Source organism: Pyxicephalus adspersus, chromosome 6 (assembly GCF_032062135.1).
Source record: "Pyxicephalus adspersus chromosome 6, UCB_Pads_2.0, whole genome shotgun sequence".
Taxonomy (NCBI): domain Eukaryota; kingdom Metazoa; phylum Chordata; class Amphibia; order Anura; family Pyxicephalidae; genus Pyxicephalus; species Pyxicephalus adspersus.
In genome coordinates this window covers 60990837-61009511 of record NC_092863.1, presented here as the reverse complement: position 1 = coordinate 61009511, position 18675 = coordinate 60990837, and the positions used below count along the sequence as shown (strand labels likewise).

The window sequence follows — 18675 nt, the reverse complement described above, 5'->3', positions numbered from 1 at the left end:
TGAATGCAGTAAAATTACTATCATTAGAACTACTTACAAGAATAATATTCAGCAATACATTTCTCGTCATATCATATTGCTACTGGGATTTATTAGTAAGGGAACTGCTTGCACACTTTTCTCATATATGAAGCTTCTCATAATGATCTGTACATTTAGTGACTAAATACTCCATTATACATTGATGGGCTCTTAGATCCATGGCTTTTCCTGAAGATAAAGAAGTATGCTGCAAGGACCAGGGACATGTACTGAACACATTGCTATAAGATCTAGAAAAGGGACTAGGAAGACATGATAAGCACACCGCTACCACATCCACATAAGTGTATGTCAATTCTTAGGGTGAGTTTCCCAATAAGACAATAGTGGAATATGCCTGTGCAATCAGCATGACTATTACCGTTTGCACAAGATGCATATGTGAAAGAAAGAACAATATGTAAGAACGGGCAGAGTGTTGTCACCCAACTGCAGGAAGTGCCTAAACAAAGACCTTCATGCAGCATCATCAGGTAGTATTTTAGAGAAAGCTGTAGATCAGAGATTCTAAACCAGGGTCCTGTGAAACACTAGGGTTCTTCTTGAGATTGCTAGGGGTTCCTTGAGCAATGAGAAATTTGTAACTGTCAGTTTAACTGACACCAATGATCTTTTTGGGGCATTCTTCCCATAACCATCAAACTAATGTACTATGAGCTGTGGATAAGGGAATTATAGAAAGGGTTCTCTGAAAGTTATTTCAAGGGGTTCCCCTGTGTTAAAAAGGTCAGGAAACACTGATATAAATTATGAAAAGACTGAACTTCTGTTAAATACATATAGGTTACATATATGTTATATACATATAGATTTAGATGCACTTGAACAAGCAGCTATGTGAATTCCACATTTATATCCTGAAATAGTTCTTCAGTTTTCTAATTAACTCATAGGTCGCATGAGATTTCTGGTGCCCTTTTTTTGTCTTGTCCCTTAGAAGCTTTTTCATTTCCTCCTTCACCGATGAAGATATTTAACTTATAAGGATGCGGTATATGAATACCAATTGTATAATACCAGTAATTATTTTTTTTTAGGTACAATAAAAATAAAAAAAGGTAAAGTTTTACATAAACGTCTCGATCACATTTAAACAAGCATTTCAAGAAAAACTGAGCAGAAATACATCACATTTAATGTATTTGTATTCATTTAAAGACAGATAAAAATATTGAATCCATCTAATTAACAGTAAAAAAATGATGCTACAGAAAGACTACAAGAGAAAGATTTAATGAGTGTTCCCACTGATACCCTAAATGTATTGCAGGTTATTTCTGATTAGGAGTTTGGCAGGAACACCTCATGTCATTTAAATCCAATCAGCACCTCCAGAACTCATTTTATAGGTACAAATGTGTGCAAATGCAGCTATATACTGTAATATATTGTTCTATGGCTGCTATTTCCAAAGGGATGGACAGCTACAACAGTGCACATAGCTTGTAGGGGAATTTCAAGTGCCTGAAACATCAAGGAAATCCTTTAAATTGCATAAATTGTTTTTTTTTTTGTTTTGCTGGAGGGCTGTTTTATGATTCTTCAAGACTCAGATTTTAAGATCCGATCGATTTGCTACACTGATGCTTCCACTCAGTTTGTTGCTTGCTGCTCTAATGACCAAAGATCTAATTTTTCTCATGAGCTCATTAAAGCACTAATGAAAATGTAATATATTAGCACCATCAATACTTTAATATCAAACCCAGATTAGATTATCAACAAAAATTTTTATAGCAATCTAAAATGGTTCATCACTCCAGCAATATTACTCTAATATTAAATGTTAAAAGCAGTAAACACTGAACTGCAGGAAAACAGCTGAATTCATATTGGGAGCTGTTTTACCGTATTAGGGATTTGTATATCTAACCATCTTGTTCTGAGATTTGGCAGACACCATAAGAAGATCAGTGATCGCAATTAATTGATGTTAGCCTAACCCTTAGCCTTTGATTGGATAATGAAAGAGCAGCAGCAGAATAATATGTCCTTACTGTTATCTGTTCCTCTGGCAGCTTGTTCCTTGTCAGTAATTTGCATGTAGTACATGTAATTGGCTCCTAGTACTCTAAATCTGTGTTCTATGCAGGGTTGTGACTGTATGCCGAGTTTCCGAATTGACCTAGATCAACAACTAATTTTGATGCCAGCAGGCCAATATAACAGCAAGGCAACCAGCATGTTTATTAGGAAGTTAGCAATGGCAGCCTCTGTGGAAATGGAATTGGGAGTAGATGAGTAGAATTAGGATATTTAATGCATGTATCTTGGCACTTTAGCATTCAACCTGCTAACAAACATAAAAGTCTGAACTAGACATTTGAGTAGAGTTGGTGATTACAATATGGCCCTAGAAACTGGAACATGTTGTGAATGATACAACAAAATAGCAGAAGATCACTAAATGCCTCATTATATTTATATATGCAGTAATATTAAGTATTAACTCATTTTGCTGTTGGGCAATACAGTGCTTGGGGTCCATGGCTACAACACACAAGGTTCTAAAGGCAGATGTTTTGTCACTAGTACATGATACGGGTGCAACCCCAATAGATTAAGATTGCCAAAATGTTACCAGAGAAAGATGAGCCAGGTAAAACCTGTTCTGATCCCTTTCCCACTCATGCTGGTGATCCTGGCCCAAATGCTACTTCTCAAACCATCCTATTTCCCAAGCTACAGAAGAAACGTGTAACCTAGTTGTTTTTATTCCTTAGGGTGTGAATAATTCTGAAGTTATTATTATTACACAGTATTTATATAGCCCCAGCATAATATGCAGTGCGTTATATTGTCATGTCACTAACTGTCCCTCAAAGGGGCCTACGATCTAATGCCCCTACCATAGTCATATGTCATTAAAACTGTCAATTTTTTTCAAAAAAGGGCAATTTTTGGGGGAAGCCAATCCACCTAACTGCATGTTTTGGAATGAAAAACACATATTTAAATAATTAGGATACAGCAAATAAGATGCATGCACAATTACACACAATTACCATTGCCATTGTCTGCTGGGAGACTAGCAGGGGTGGAGCTGGTAATGCCTGGTCTGTAGAATCACACATTCAGGATTATTGTTCCCAAAAAACTAGGAAGGCATACATACATACAGCCAGGCAGCTTAGCATAATAAAACAATACCAAGATAAAAACTAAAAGCTCTGAACATGTAGGCCATGTCCCCTTTATATATTTCCATGCCATATTTTGATTTTAGTGTATTGAAATATTTAAGATGTTGGAAAAACATTTAAACTTGGTTTCCAAGGTTAGGTAATATAAGATTGCTGTAGTAAGAAAGCAATACTGATCTAAAAAAATACACAGCTTCATACACCTCTAATTTACACTTGTTCTGCTCTGCTTCTCTATCATGAACAGTAATCTGTCTGTTCCAGCACATATATTTTAAAACAGATCAATACAGCAAGTATCACTGTTTAAGTTAAAATAAGGCAACCGTCTAACGGTTACACTGCAAAAGGCTATTTCCAATCTGATTTTATATACTGTATCAACGCTATTTATGATATTATTTGTTCAATTTATTGTCTGTATTGATGCAAACCATAATCTTTATCTTTCTGTGTTTGCAATCATCAATAGGATATAAACTATCAATAGTGATAATATTCATATATAACAAAGCTCTCAAACACTTTGATGATAGTGGAATGGCCCTTTGGATCAATGAATGGGCAGTGTTTTAGAGAAATGGGCCGCTTTTTTCCAGAAATGGTCATGGTGGGCTAGATCTTCCGGTGGCCCATTTGGTAACTTGGCATTTATGTTAATAGCACTAAAATATAGTTTACAAAGCTACATAATAAATCAGTGACCCTTGAATATGATATATTAGAGGAGAGAGCAGCTAGGACTAGAAAAATGTGTAGATTGGGCTTTTCACCCCTTGAAATGTTACTATATTTTCAGCATAACTGCAGAATACATGACATCTTCATGGCAGACTACGGTGAGGATTATAGAGCTTTTTTTTTTTTACTTTCACTGAGAACTCCCCAGATCAGCTATTTTACTGCCAAGAAGTTTTAAGATCACTATAGAGGTCTGTGAGGAACGTCAAAGCAGCCAGAGAATGATGAGCAGCTCCGCGTCTACGAACTCTCAGAGAGGATGTGAAAACAGCAAAATGTCAGGGGTGCCGAGTAGAGAAGCCTACTGATCAATAAGGAAAGGAACAGTAGAGGTTTTAAACTTTCTCATAAAAAGAGGAAAACGTATGTAAATGTATGCATAGCAATCAGAACTAAAAGTCAATTAAAATGCATTGCAGGAGCAGAGACTAGCTAAGGGTTTCATTTGTTCATTCAAGCATAGCTGCCAACCAGGCCACCTAACTACCTAAAGCTGAACTTTAGAATTACCTTTAGTATTGTACAGGCTTTTCTGTATGCCATGATTAGTCTGATTTACTGCACACTGGGAGTTTCTCAAAGTTTGCATTAGAAACTGCAGCCAGTGGGATTTCCTGCTCATTTGCTGGCTGTAGAATGTCCAGCATCATCTAGTCTTATCCTCCACAAACTGACTGCCCCATTTTCATTTATTGCTTTTTTCCCCAAAATCGCCTTTATTGTACAGAGAAGCATGAAAATGATATCAGAGAAGCATACCAATGATATCACTGGGTCTAAAATAGTTTAGAAATAAAGAAATAAAATAAAGAAATGTCTTTAGACATTAGCTTGTTGATGAAAGAGGGGCAGAGAAGGCAAAATATAAAGCAAATAAACTTAATAAATAAGCTTATTTAGGCATACATACCACCACTACCCTGTTTCCCCGATTATAAGGCACTCTCTTATATTTTTTGAAATGCCAAAATATGCCCTGGGTCTTAGTGTCTTATTTTAATTATTTTTTTAAAAATCGGGGGTGGCTTACTTAATGGGGATGTCCTAAAATCGGGGAAACACGGTATTACACAAGACAGGTATACTGAAAGCAAAATTAATAGGAATAGATAAACCTTTAAAAATTGCCAGCAGGTAGGGTCTGTGGGTAGAAGACATTATTATTTAGCTGCTATTTTTAATAGTACGCTGATTGCTGTGCTTGAATGAAGCTGGGTGCCAAGAAATTTATTAGAGTTACATCATCGGTGCAGAGTGTACAGCCTGGATGTAGAGAATTGGAAGGCTGACAGAGCTGGGAGAGAACACATCCAGAGGAAAGTTTATCATAATATGCTATTATGTTGTACATACTGGTCCATTATGGAAAAAGTTGGCAGTCCCTCACAGCAGGTTTTATTCCACTTTAATGCCTCTCACTGATGTTACTGCAAAGAAAACGAGGGAAAGGTTGCACAGCAAACAATCAAATGAAAGCTGCATTAATGGCTAGCTAAAAGCATAAAACATACACTAGATTACATGTAAAAAGTCTGCATGCAGATTAAATCACACCGGTCACTTATTTAAAACTAGAAACCCTGTCTAAAAGCATGTACCACAATGTGCCTGTCGGAATGTGTTTGGAAGCGTTCACATTTCACTGGGAAATGCAACCGCTGGTCTATAAAAGCCATAGACCTCCTGCATAACTGAAAATGGAACAGCAACCGCACCATAGAAAACTCCTTTATCAACAGGGATTTCAACCACTCACATTTATTTCAAACCATGGCTTTGCGGTGGTTGAGGACCACTTGACAGTGGTAAACCACAGCAGTTCAACTAAACCTTTTTGAATTTAAGTACCATCCACATGCTAGATCATTGTCCCCCAAGACCAATATGATCTAGCGTGTGTACGGAGCCCCCAGATATCATTTAGAGATCTACCATGGCCAATCACTAGGTCAACTGCCATAATTTAGGGGAGTTTCCACTTGTCCTCCTCCTTCCCCTTTTCATAGAACAGAATGGCACTGTGCATACAGCACTTGTTTGTTTTACTGTCAGCGGAAACTTTCACCAAGGATTATTTCCAACATCGTAACAGGTTTATATATAGGATAACCCCTGCCATCTACTTGCAACCCTGTCCTGTTGGAGTGCCCTTAGCGGCCTCTAAAATGTTGTCACTGTACCAGCAAAATGCAGTTTGTAGAACTTAACCCAGTCAAGGCACGTCTAACCCCCAATAACAAAGTGAAGCTAAGCAAAAAGTCACACAAAAGGTGGGTTACCTGGAGAATGTGGAGAAAAGCAAGCACCTTCATATACATAATATTAGACAGTGTTCTGAGTTCTTTAAGTTTTGAAAAGTTGACAGGTTCACTTTAACATAAACCCTTCAAATTTTGTAATCAGAGCCTAAATGTTCTGGAGATTTTTTGTGCAAGTTTCCAATTTGCTTTTATAGTCAAGGAATGAAAAAGCCATTGTTGTGTGCCAGCCACAGTGTACACACTGCAAAACTCCAACAGATACATCAGATATATAAAAAGACTTCTGGAAATGTAACATACTGTGATCCAAGACAATGGGGTTGACTAACTAAAGCAATATAGACTTTTCACTTAGCAAAGTAAATTATGCCCTAGAATGAATATTGGGCCAATTCACTTCACAATGAATACCCAATGACAAACAAGAAAAAAAAGTGTTTTTTCATATGACTGCGTGGCTGAAGTCAGCAGCTTCACCTTACTCACTAAGCTAAGTGAAGCTTTCCCTTTGATTGGAATAATTCTTTGCTAATTGAATAGCTGATACTCCTTTAGTAATTAAACCTTTTTTGCTTTAAAAACTAATTTCCCTGGTACAGAAGTCCAATACCCATGTCTAAAACTTTCAGCCATGTTTAAAAGCTGTTTTTTAGGCAGATATAAAATACACTAATGGATGCAGTATTTGCTAATGAATAATACATAATTAAATGTGTTTTCAAATGCAGATTAGATAAGTACATGAATTGTATTTTATATCAAACCCTTGCAATCTCTGTACATTAGCACTCACACTGGGTAAGGGGGAGCTGGACTTGGAGCCAATCAGGTGTTGTTGCATGCACATGTGCATATTAGGAAGAGAGCTCACTTCATAAGTCTTCTGCTGATATTTTAATGTCTATTTAGCTATCTGGGGATGGAGTGAGAACACGCTGTAACTTTTTCCTCAGTTATTATCTGTAACAGAGAAGGTTCCCCCCCTCACATGGCTCTGAGGTATGACAAGTATATCAGTATATAATAATCAATAATTCTGAGTATTTGGCAGATAACACTGCTCCCTTAAATGTATTTTATCTTATATTTGCATTTTGCTTGAGGTTCAGGTTTAATACTCTTGGGTTCATTTGAAAGAAACAACTGCTACAATGTATAAGAAAAGTTCTGTTTGATCTGCATATTTTATTTATTTATACATGTAAGTGTTGTTTGCTATGTTGCACTTATATCTGCAATCATATTGCAAACTCATAAAGTTTTAAGTACACAATACACTGGGAGCCTGATGCAAAACTTGCTTAGGTGGCACATAAACTGGCCATGTCAGATAATAAAAGGGAAGGTCCCTTCCTTCCTGTTCACAGACCTCTCCTATCAGCACATTTCATCTTCACATTGAGTTATCGCCAAGATACAGAGCTCTGGACAATGCTTTGTACAATCTCATGAGACAAATGCTGGAATTTGAAGATATATAACAGCTTATACAGATTTTGTGCTTTTTATTTCGTTCACATGTCAAATGGGACAGCTGTCTGACAGGTTCTGATGTCTCTTTTTTCAGCACTGCAAGCATGGAACAACTGTGAAAAGTTTGCCAATGATGCAGGTGAAATCCAGGAAGCTGCTAATGTTTCATTGAAATTAAAATGCCAAGCAGGCACAGAAACTTCAATTAATAAATAGTTGGAATCACACACAAAGCATCACAAAAAAAAAAAAATTTTCACACCACAATAAAGATGTTCTATAATAATGTGCGGACTGTATCAGTAACTAACAGAACTTCCTAACCAACAGTATTTCCTTGGTTTAATAACACATATACTGTATGCTACTGGTAGGGGTGTAACTAAAAATCAGTGGGCCCCCAGAAAAACTCTGTATGCACTATACAGATAAATAAAGACACACAGTTATCTCTCTGGGATCTTCTTGCTGGCTTCAGTTCCCTGCTCATGCCAACGTAGGGGTGACTGCTCAGTGCCAGGGGGTATAGCATGACACATTGGGGTGATAATCACACTGCTGATGTCACTTTCTATGGGGCCTTACTGCACACACGCAATAAAAGGAGCCAGAGTTAAGTGATGTTTTACCATATATCAGAGGAACCATGAGTGAGAACACGTGACATGTAAGAACCACAAAAAAAGTTATTATTGATGGAAGATTTTCTATTTTTCTAATTAAATACTGGTATCTGAACTGATTGGCTGGATCTGAGATTGGTACAGGTTAGGCGTTTAGTCCCGAAATGCCAGGCTCACTCTAGGGGGGTGAACCTATATCAAGTATTGGTGCCAATATGGCTTATCCCAAAGGAAATACCATGCATAGGTGGAAGCACATCCAAAACAGTCCCTGCATCACATGAATATGTACTGCAATTGGATGTGACCTTCTAATTATGGCTCACACCCCCTCCCTATCCACCATATTGTGCTGCACGTTACACAAGTATTGTAACCCCCAGCCTGCAGCTCACACTCCAACTCCTGGCCTGATCATTGCTAGGATGACCACTACTAGAATCTGGATACGACTGATAGCTCATCAGAGAGTTACCAATAACGACCAGACCCGCATATCTACCCCCATCACTGTGCCAGTACCCTCCTCCATCTGATAACCATATTCTTAGTCGTACAGAAATGATGACACCAAGACTTTACAAGAAGAAAATGTGTTCCAGTGGATTAGCCACAGATGTTCTATAGGCTACAACCCCAAACTGGCTTAATCTACATCAGATATCACCTTGATGGATGGATTCTCTCATATGCAATCCTGTATCTAATACAAAAAAGACTTTTCTAAAACACCTCTGATAGCAGTCACATCTGCTGGAGGATGTATAAACTACAGTTTTAACCATCATTGATTTTGCTACTGACCAGCTTTGCAGTAGGACATCCTTCGCAGTTTACATTTCATGTCAGTAAAGGAGGATGCATTTACAATATAGGTCTGCATGTACAACATTTCACTTCTTATGTGACATTTGTGTCCTGAAGGTCTCACTGCTGTGACCCATGCCATCCACTATGACTCAACCTTTTATGTTTACCACAAAATTAGGAACTGCAAAACCCACAGATTTCATGAGAAATAAAAAAGGGAACAACATTGCCCTGTATAAAAGTAGTTACGTTTTATTTCATAGGACCTTAACATTTATCACCATGTAACAATTTTACTATTTACAAGACTAATCTTGTTCTATTTTCAGTGCCAGTAAACTTCAGTACAAAATATAGTAAAAGTATATTTGCATGTAATCACAATATTCTATATAAATATATTTTTCACCTTTTCTTCACAGACAGACCAAGCTATCCATTAAAGTGACTGTGCCAGGAGTTTGGGAAAACAATAGCATAATTATATTGTACAGCCCTCCCAACCTCTGTCACTGTTACTTTTGTAGCGTGGCTTGGCTTGCATGTAAATATAGAGAAAACAATGAATAAATGAATGCAAAATAAAAAAATGTATTCATACACAGAATGCTATCATTAGAGCAATTTTCAAGTTTTGCTGGTTGAACTGATTTTAATGTCAATTTTTAAAAAATTATGAATATTTAAACATTAAGAATAGTAAAATTAAGGCATGTCAAAGAAAAATAGTATTCCTATACCAAATCATTACAGAAGTTTTCAAATATTCCCACAGATTTTCAATTGGATTGAGGTATGAGCTTTGAGTGTGTCATTGGAAGACATTCAGGTACTCAATTTTAAAGAACAGCTTTAGCTGTGTTTTGGTTTATTGTTCCGCTATTGGCTACAACCTCAGATCCTTTGTAGATCAACACAGGCGTTCCCTTATATTTTACCTGTATTTTGCTTAATCTAATATCTTTTAATTCTGAGCAATATCCTTAATGACTGCTGATTGAAAACACACCACAACATGGTATCATAAGTGTGCTTGAATATATAAATGGTGGGCCCACATGTGTAATGTCCAAAAAGTTTACTTTTGATCTCAACAAAGGACTCTTTCCCACAACTTTGGAGTTCATCTAACAAGTCATGGGATTTTTTTCAGTAATGTACATCTATATCTCACTCTTTAATAAAGTCCAGCGTTGTGGAACATCTGGGTTACAGTTGTCTAATGGATGATTTCTCCAATCTAAGTTCAATTTTTGCAGTTGCTTTAGCTCTAGTTATACCAGCTACAGTTAAATCAAAATCTTTCATGCTCTGAAGGATTTGAAAAGTTTCCAATGTATAACTGAACTTTGATTAGGGCTCCAGAATATTAACTAAAGGTTGTATTGAAGCTCCACTGAAATGCTGTTGAATGATGTTCCAGTTCCTGTTATTCTAGAAAATTCTCAGACCTTTTAGAATTGGACTGTATGCTCTTTGGGGCATGGTCCTCTCCTCATCCTCCCGTGTCATTGTTTGTACCTGTCTTTCATTTGCAACCCCTACTTTATGTACAGAGCTGTGTTATATGTTGGTGCGACAAATATTGTTTAATATTATTATTATATTATTAATAATAAAAAGACATGTATTTTTTCTGGGATTTCCAAAATGTTGACAGATATTACCAAATGAGCTGAATTGATCTCCACTTTGACAAAACAGATTCAAAGTAGTTGCAGAGTGGTTATGTTATTTGCAAATTAAATCCATTTTATTTAGGTATAGTGAGTACCCGAGCATGTGTGGTAACAAATGCATAAGTGTTAATGTACACTTAAAAAAGTGTAAATAGTGAAAACAAAAAAACAGTATAAATAGTAAAAAATTTATAGTAAAAAAAAAAAATATATATTATAATCAAAGTATTTGGCACACTTTTTAAAAAAACTTTAGATTTGGCATTGATAATTCCTATCCATCTAATTTTATGAGGAGACATTAAAGATGAAATGTTACCATTCTCATTGTAAAATACAAATCGTAAAATTCTTGTTGACAAACATTCACCACACAAGAATGGAGTCAACAGGGAACAAACAAATCAAGAAACTTGGTTAATTGTCAGGATTATGTTGTCACTGAAAACTCAATTAAAGCCGATGCCTAAATCTACAATAAAAGTCTTTGTGCCACTCATACGGAACCTCTTTTCATTGTCAGTATTATTCATATTGAGCTCCACCTCTGGAGAGACAATTATGAGCTAATTGTATACCCCACACACCTCCTATACAGAAACTAAAAATAGAAGAAATAATAAAAACACAACTTCAGCTAACAATATGTATGATCAACAAAATATTTTATGTCCTTTGGTATTTTTAGAATGATTTACTAGTATTATGATGAATACATGATTAGTATGTCAGAGAGTATTTATCAGATGATGTGAGCTTCTCTAGGTTGCCTTTCCATTATATGCCCAGTTTTTTTTAAAATAGTCCACTTGGAAAAGGACATATCCTGCACTTGGCCAAAACTGGTCACAGTTCTAAAAACCACTAATTCTGCTGGTCTGTGCCATTTGGTTAAAAATTTGAGCTATTGTGATTTATATACCAAAGCAGCCTTTTATACCCAGCCTGACCATGACAGGTCCACCTATCCTAGCCAAAGCATTGTACATACCACCGGCTTGGAAATTGTTAATCAAGCGCTCAAGGTCATCAGCCCAGCATACTGATGTGTGACAGCCATTTGTACTTTCTGCACTCACAAATAACTCCAATGTGCAAATGTTTGAAGTTTATATTGTGAGATAGAATGGAGTCGCACTTGGCAGAGCTCCATGGCTAATCTGTCATGTGCATGAGAGCATTGATAATGAGGGGATTGTATGTATGACTAGCAGAAGCCTGGAAGGGAGCTGGCACTAAAATCTAGCTGCATGGGGTATCATTTCTATCAAAGTATTAGATGATATTTTCCAGCAAATTACCCCTACGACAGAAAGTAGACATGCAGGTAATAAGATAGATGACGACCTTATGTTTCCTTATTTCACTCTTTATCAGTCATTTATCAAGGGCAATGGACTGATAGAAGCACTGTGCTGTCTACAAATGCTGGATTTAAAGGGTGCAATTTAATATATAGAGAAACTGGTATACTTCAGCATGCATTATATGGTAATGTGAGTGGGATCCATTCTTCTCGAAGGATTTAGGTTGGTGCATTTCACTTTTTCACAGTCTAGATAAACGATCTTCATCACGTAGGGAACACAGAAGTGTATACAATATACAAAGCGCTCTATTTATATAACAGGGAATCTGACATTCCCTGGTGGGAATCTTTCATGTCCATGTGTTTCAATGGCAATAACTGATTTCCACCAGAGAATGTCAGACTACCTGTTTTGTAACTAGAGCTCAGTGTAAGGTTATGGACATATTTGCCATGTTGTCACAATAAAACTTACACTGACATTTAAACATAGCATCGTTTCCTATTGCTTAAATACACCTAGATGAAAACTGTACCCAACTGATGAGGCATGCCATGGAGAATGGAACATTAGCCAGATCTACTATGGACAGTTAGTTATTCCTTCCCATGGAACAGAAGAACACAGTACTGCAGATGGGAGCAGATGTATTAGAGCAGGGGTGTCAAACTCAAATACACAGTGGGCCAAAATGAAAAACCTTAACAAAGTCGTGGGGCAAACTTGAAACTGAAATAGCACCGCTACTACAATTCCCTGCGTCTATAAAACAGGCCATGCATAGGCAGAGAGACTGCTGGCCTATAGACGTGAGTGATGCCGCTACTACAACTCCCGGCATTTCTTACGTCTATAAAACAGTCCAATGCGGGGCCACATATAGGCAGAGAGGCCGCTGGTCAGTGGACACGAGTGATGCCGCTACTAATACTCCCGGCCTCACTTACGTCTATAAAACAGTCCAATGCGGGGCCACATATAGGCAGGGAGGCTGCTGGTCTGTAGACACGAGTGATGCGGCACTACAACTCCCGGCATTATTTGCGTCTATTAAACAACCCAATGCGGGCCACGCATAAGCAGAGAGCCCGATGGTCTATATACGCAAGTGACGCCGGGAATCGTAGTAGCGGCGCTATTTCAATGCAGCCAGCTACAGTTCATATTTAGGATTCCTTTGGGGGCCAAAAAAAAAAAAAAGGACGTTCCAGGCCAGAGTTTGACACCCCTGTTTTTGACAGCTACTGAACACTACACAATCCATACAAAAGTTTGACACGGGCAAAATTTGAATACACCAATGCATACAGCCAAGCTTTTTTTAAACATATAAATGCATAAAGGGGAAATTTACAGCAAAAAGCCAAATGTCTGCAAAAACTTTCCAGGGAATTGAGTACAGAGGGAGGAAGAAGCCCATGTGACGGTCCATGTCTTCTCCATCATTTGTCACAATCACACTGGTACTATGTGTTACCCATTGACACATCACAGTATAAACCAGGAGACAATCCAAGTATTTCACACGCTCCTTTCATTCCAGGTTCAATGTTGTGTTTTCACAGATGGCTTTGACTGCTTGGGTTGTAAAGCTCCAACAACACCAGCCAGGAATCTGCATTAGCTGTGTGTTGCTGGGTGATCATAAAGTTTAAGGAGCACAAAGCCAGACACCAAGATTATCACTCACCCCTCCTCCATAGCAGAAGTTCAAGATTAACATTGAACGGCAGCAGATCACCCATTGGCACAGAAGTGCTGGGGGAATACATGACATGGAGCAGGTAACAATTCAGCACAATACACTCACATGCCAATCCAGCACCAGAAGAAGCCATGCAATCAATCTGGACTCACCATAGTAAATGGACACATGTCAGTGAGATGAAGGCTGCTGTGTAAATGATGTGTGGATTCCTTCCCAGGGTCCTGCACAGAGCTGTAATAGAAGAATGCAGCGGCAGCAGCACAGATCCCATGCACTGACTTCCAGCTCTCACAGCTGCCTGGTTCTCAGCTCTGTCAATTCATTGACCTGCTGTGGAGGAGGCGGAGTCACAGCGTTTGATTGGCACCTTCGGTATCCAACCGTGGCTAGCGCTGTCGGCAGACTAAACAGGGAAAGGGAGAAGTGGGCGGGGCGCCAGCGGGGATTCATTCAAGACTGCAGGCTGTGGGAAAGTGTGTGAGGGTCTAGTATGGGCGGCTCGGGAGGTGGGGCCCCCTGCTGGACACAGCCGCATGCCATGTGCAGGATTCCCCAGCTGATGCTAGGCAGATTATACACCCCTGTGGTATTCACCCAGGATATTTGTGTCCTTCGCTCACTATAACACAGAGCTTCCTCTCAACAGCTGATTAAAACAACACACACAGCTACTAGGATACACAAAACAAAGCTGCCAAGTGTCCCTAGATAAATATCTGGCAGAGCCCACTGTTTCTAGGATGCTTTTTATTTAAACAATAATAAAAGCCCAGGGTTTATTCTAGACATTATATTTCCACCTATTACTGTAGTAGTAGTAGTAATCTAGTATAAAAAATTCATTTTTCACTGCTGGCAGCCCAGGAAAATGTGCAATGCAGGATCCTGGCATCAGCGGCCACCCAAGTTAGTAATGGGGTTTGTCCTGTATTGGGAGGATTGTTCTATGTGTACAGACACTGACCCCCAATAAAAGGGCCGGGGACTCAGAAATTCTACCTATGCCCTTAGAAGTCCATATCTGAAAACTTGATCAGGGTGGGTGACAGAAAGCCAGGAAAGAAAAATTTACAGAAAAAGTAGCCAGTGATGTCCAGCATCATATTTCTTTAAAGGTTTGTGTTAGGCTTATGGCTGACCTAGGTGGGAGCCCCTGTAACATAGTTTGTATTGTATTTATGACATCATAAACCAATAAAAATACCATAAAGGTAAAGTGAACCCAAACCTTATCCCGGATATGTTGCTGCACACAGCCCTGGAAGGTCACAAAGTGTAATCCTACATTATATACATCTCCCGGCCATATTATTGGGTAGTTTATTGCCAGTACTGTGTTGGATTCTCTTTTTGTCTTCAGAATTGCTTTTAAACCATTTTCATTTGGTACCTAGGGGCCCATCATATGCCTAGAAAATATCCCCCACATCATTACACCACCAGCAATCTGAACCATTGATACAAGGCAGGATGGAGCTACACTTTCCTGTTGATGACCACAAATTCTTACCCTACCATCTGAATGTCACAGCAGAAATCAAGACTCATCAGACCACGCATTGTTTTCCAAATTTCTTCTGTCCAATTGTATTGGGCCTGTGTGAATTATACCCTCAGGTTCCTGTGTGTAGCTGATAGGTGTGGCACCAACTTCTCCAGGTGTAGCCCATCTTCTCCAGGTGTAGCCCATCTGTTTCAAGGTTGGATGGATTGTGCATTCAGAGATCCTCTTCTTCACATCTTGGCTGTAACAAGTATTTCAATTCCTGTTACTTTCTATTACCTTGAATCAGTGGTCATTCTTCTCTGACCTCCTATCCTCCGCAATGCATACGAAGGAGAGGGAACGCCCCCTGAAAGAAAATCCCTATCCTCCGCAATGCATACGGAGGAGAGAGAATGTTCCCTATTTACCTCAGGGGCGGAAGTGTTAGCGCCAGTCACGGTAAATAGAAAGGGGGCCACCACACAGAGGCTCAGGAACCGTCAGCTCCAGTAGTTTGTTCCCGCTCCGCTGCGGGTTGCGGGCTGGCATTGGGCCGGATCAGCCAGGGGGCATTAGGCTAGAACAAACTACCGGCTAGGCCGTATCTGGCCTAAAGGCTGGAGTGTGCTGACCCCTGATCTTGAGCCACCAAAGTAAAACTGTGAGGCTGTGCAGTACCTGCACCCATCCACAGAAAACGACAATCCGATGCTACTGCCATTGCTTATGTGTTTGGTTCTGCTAAAAGGCACAACAACATTTTCCCAAAGTCATTTATTCAGATTAACTCTGACTGCAATCCGATGCTACTGCCATTGCTTATGTGTTTGGTTCTGCTAAAAGGCACAACAACATTTTCCCAAAGTCATTTATTCAGATTAACTCTGACTGGCAGTTCTTTTTTGACTTACTGAATAAAACAGATAGAATTCTTCTAGTTGAAGAGTAATGATGTCACACGTAACACAATATATTTGGAAATTGGTGAGGTTACTGTGTTAAAATGTATTTGGAGATTAGTAATGTTATTGCTCAAATCTGGAAAACAGTGTTATGACTCATGACTTATGATTTACAACGGAATTTGTATCTGGCAGTTAACAGAAAACATATTTGCATATCATCATCCTCATTTATTTAAACTCTAGCCACTTTTTGTTTATTGTGGATAGGAAATGGAAGAAATACCCGTCAGGTTATTTCTTTGTTGGTTGTGTTCTGCTCAGGTGATTTCCTTTCCCTTTCTGTCCAAGAAATGCAAAAGGAAGTAAGAATAACTCTCTCCCAATGAGGGCTCTTGAATTGTTAGACTTGTTAAACCCATATCCATTCTGCTGTTGTAAGCTCAACGCCAAGAATACAAAACATTACAGTTCAACTTCCTCTACTAAAGTGTACAGCAGCACCTGGTATAGGTGAAGGAAGCCACCCATTCTTCAAAGGGTGAGCTGTAGATGAAACACTACTTCTCAAAGATGGGCACAGTTCAGGGGTGTAAAGTGCTAACCACAAACTCACTGCCCATCTGACCCTAACTTTATATTACTATAATGATAACAGTTAGTGCAAATCCTCCAACTAATGTCCTCCAACTTAGAGATTTCCATAGGTTATGATGATTATCTCAGCGTGAACCTGACATGACATTTGTCAAATAATTTCCCCCTTCGTGAAGAATTCTCTGTTTCTAACAATGATCATTTGACATTGTTATTAATATTAAACAGGATGTATATAGCACCAACATATTACGCAGCTCTGTACATTAAATAGGGGTTGCAAATAACAGACAGATACAGACAGTGACACAGAAGGAGGAGAGGATTGGAGAATTTACATCTCACAAATGTAGAGAATCTGACAAAAGTAGACAGAGCTGTAAATTGGCATTCACACATCATAAACCTCATTTCCCTAAACCTGCATTAAATTACGGGACTAATACTACAGCAGACACTGGGCAAGCTTAGAGCTCAGCTTCTTCAGGAGAGGTAAGTACTTCTTAACCTATGCTACTAATGTACTAGCTATTAGTATATGGTATCAGGATAAGTGGTCATTTCAGAATATCTACTTATTAGGGAATAGATCCAGTTTCCATGTTGCAGTTCAAACTCCTTATCCTTCTAATGCATTACCTGTGCTTTGCTGGAGAAAATACACAATGTTTTCAAAGCTACCTCAGCCTTACTAAGAAACTGTCTAGATAATTACAGTTTGCTTCTTGATATTTGTTCTGTTGTACTTCCATTTCTTAAGAGCTCTGCACTCTTCAGTCTCACTGATCACTGGAAGAAATTTTTCACATTTGTGTTAAGTGTTAGATCAGATAGATGGACACGATAATTAGGCTGACCCTGTGCCACTCTGGTGTTCTATAATAGAAGACAGCTCACAGATTGCAAGACAGAATACCACAGATAGCTGCTGTGTTTAAATACTAATGTTTTTTGGGTTTTTTTTTTTTTTCAACACTTTCAACCACCCAAGTCCCTGGTTACCATTAAAATAAACCTTGAGTAGTTGAAATCCTGTTTTTGTATGGACATCTGTCTGTGGTCACATTGTGTGCAGTTTTTCAGAATCTTCATGTAGCATCTCAGGGCGGTTTGCTGCTCAACTGCTTACATAGACTTGAATAGGACTGCTTTTAAAATAGAACTAAAGTTCCACTTTTTGTGACCATGCTTAGCTTTCTTGCAGAAACAGATAGACGATGACCCTTCTGCAATAATCATTCTTACTTGCCTGATTGCTCTCTTTATTTGTCAAAAACGCTGAGCTGTGCAGATGTGTTGGGACATCCAGCACATCCTGGCTTCCCTTTTGGTTGCCAGGACTAAATAAAGTTACGCCCCCCCTTATCCGGTCAATCAAGATGGCCGAAGATCAGAACACAGAAGATGTTGATGCCTACAACAGAATGGGGAAGGTGAGAAAAAATATGGTTGCAGTCTACTTTAAATGGCCTTGCAGCCATTACTAAATATGCTTACCAGAAATTTGGGGTACAACAGCAGGTGAGCATCAAATCCCATGATAATCTGTGACTAGAACAAGCCAAACATGAAAAAGACTCCCAGACGCCTAGCAGATAAAAGTGAGCACATGGGAGGGGTTTTCACTGTCTAACTTAATTTAGCCATACAGTGGTCTTAGCAGAAAGTCATCACTGTGCCGGTACGCAGGCATAACGCTGGTAGGAAATACTGGGAGACAACTTTTATCCTAAAGCTCAAGCAAAGCCAAAAATTTTCTCATCGCTGTGACTGCACAGGAAATGATTCATTTCATAGGAAATATAGGCAACACATAAAAATTAAATATGCTATAAACTTCTAAAAACAAGGGGTATAACTGCATTGTGGTGGGGAAACAACCTTACTGCCTGTTACAGTC

General features: G+C 38.7%; 1 long non-coding RNA gene across 1 annotated transcript in view; it reads right to left on the bottom strand.

Moving 5' to 3' along the window:
• LOC140333970 (uncharacterized) overlaps window positions 1–14120 on the bottom strand; it is a 118810-nt gene extending 104690 nt beyond the window's left edge. Inside the window, exon 1 of the long non-coding RNA XR_011921451.1 lies at window positions 13940–14120. This is a non-coding gene — a long non-coding RNA (uncharacterized lncRNA). The remainder of the gene's footprint in view (window positions 1–13939) is intronic.
• Window positions 14121–18675: the final 4555 nt, after the last annotated feature.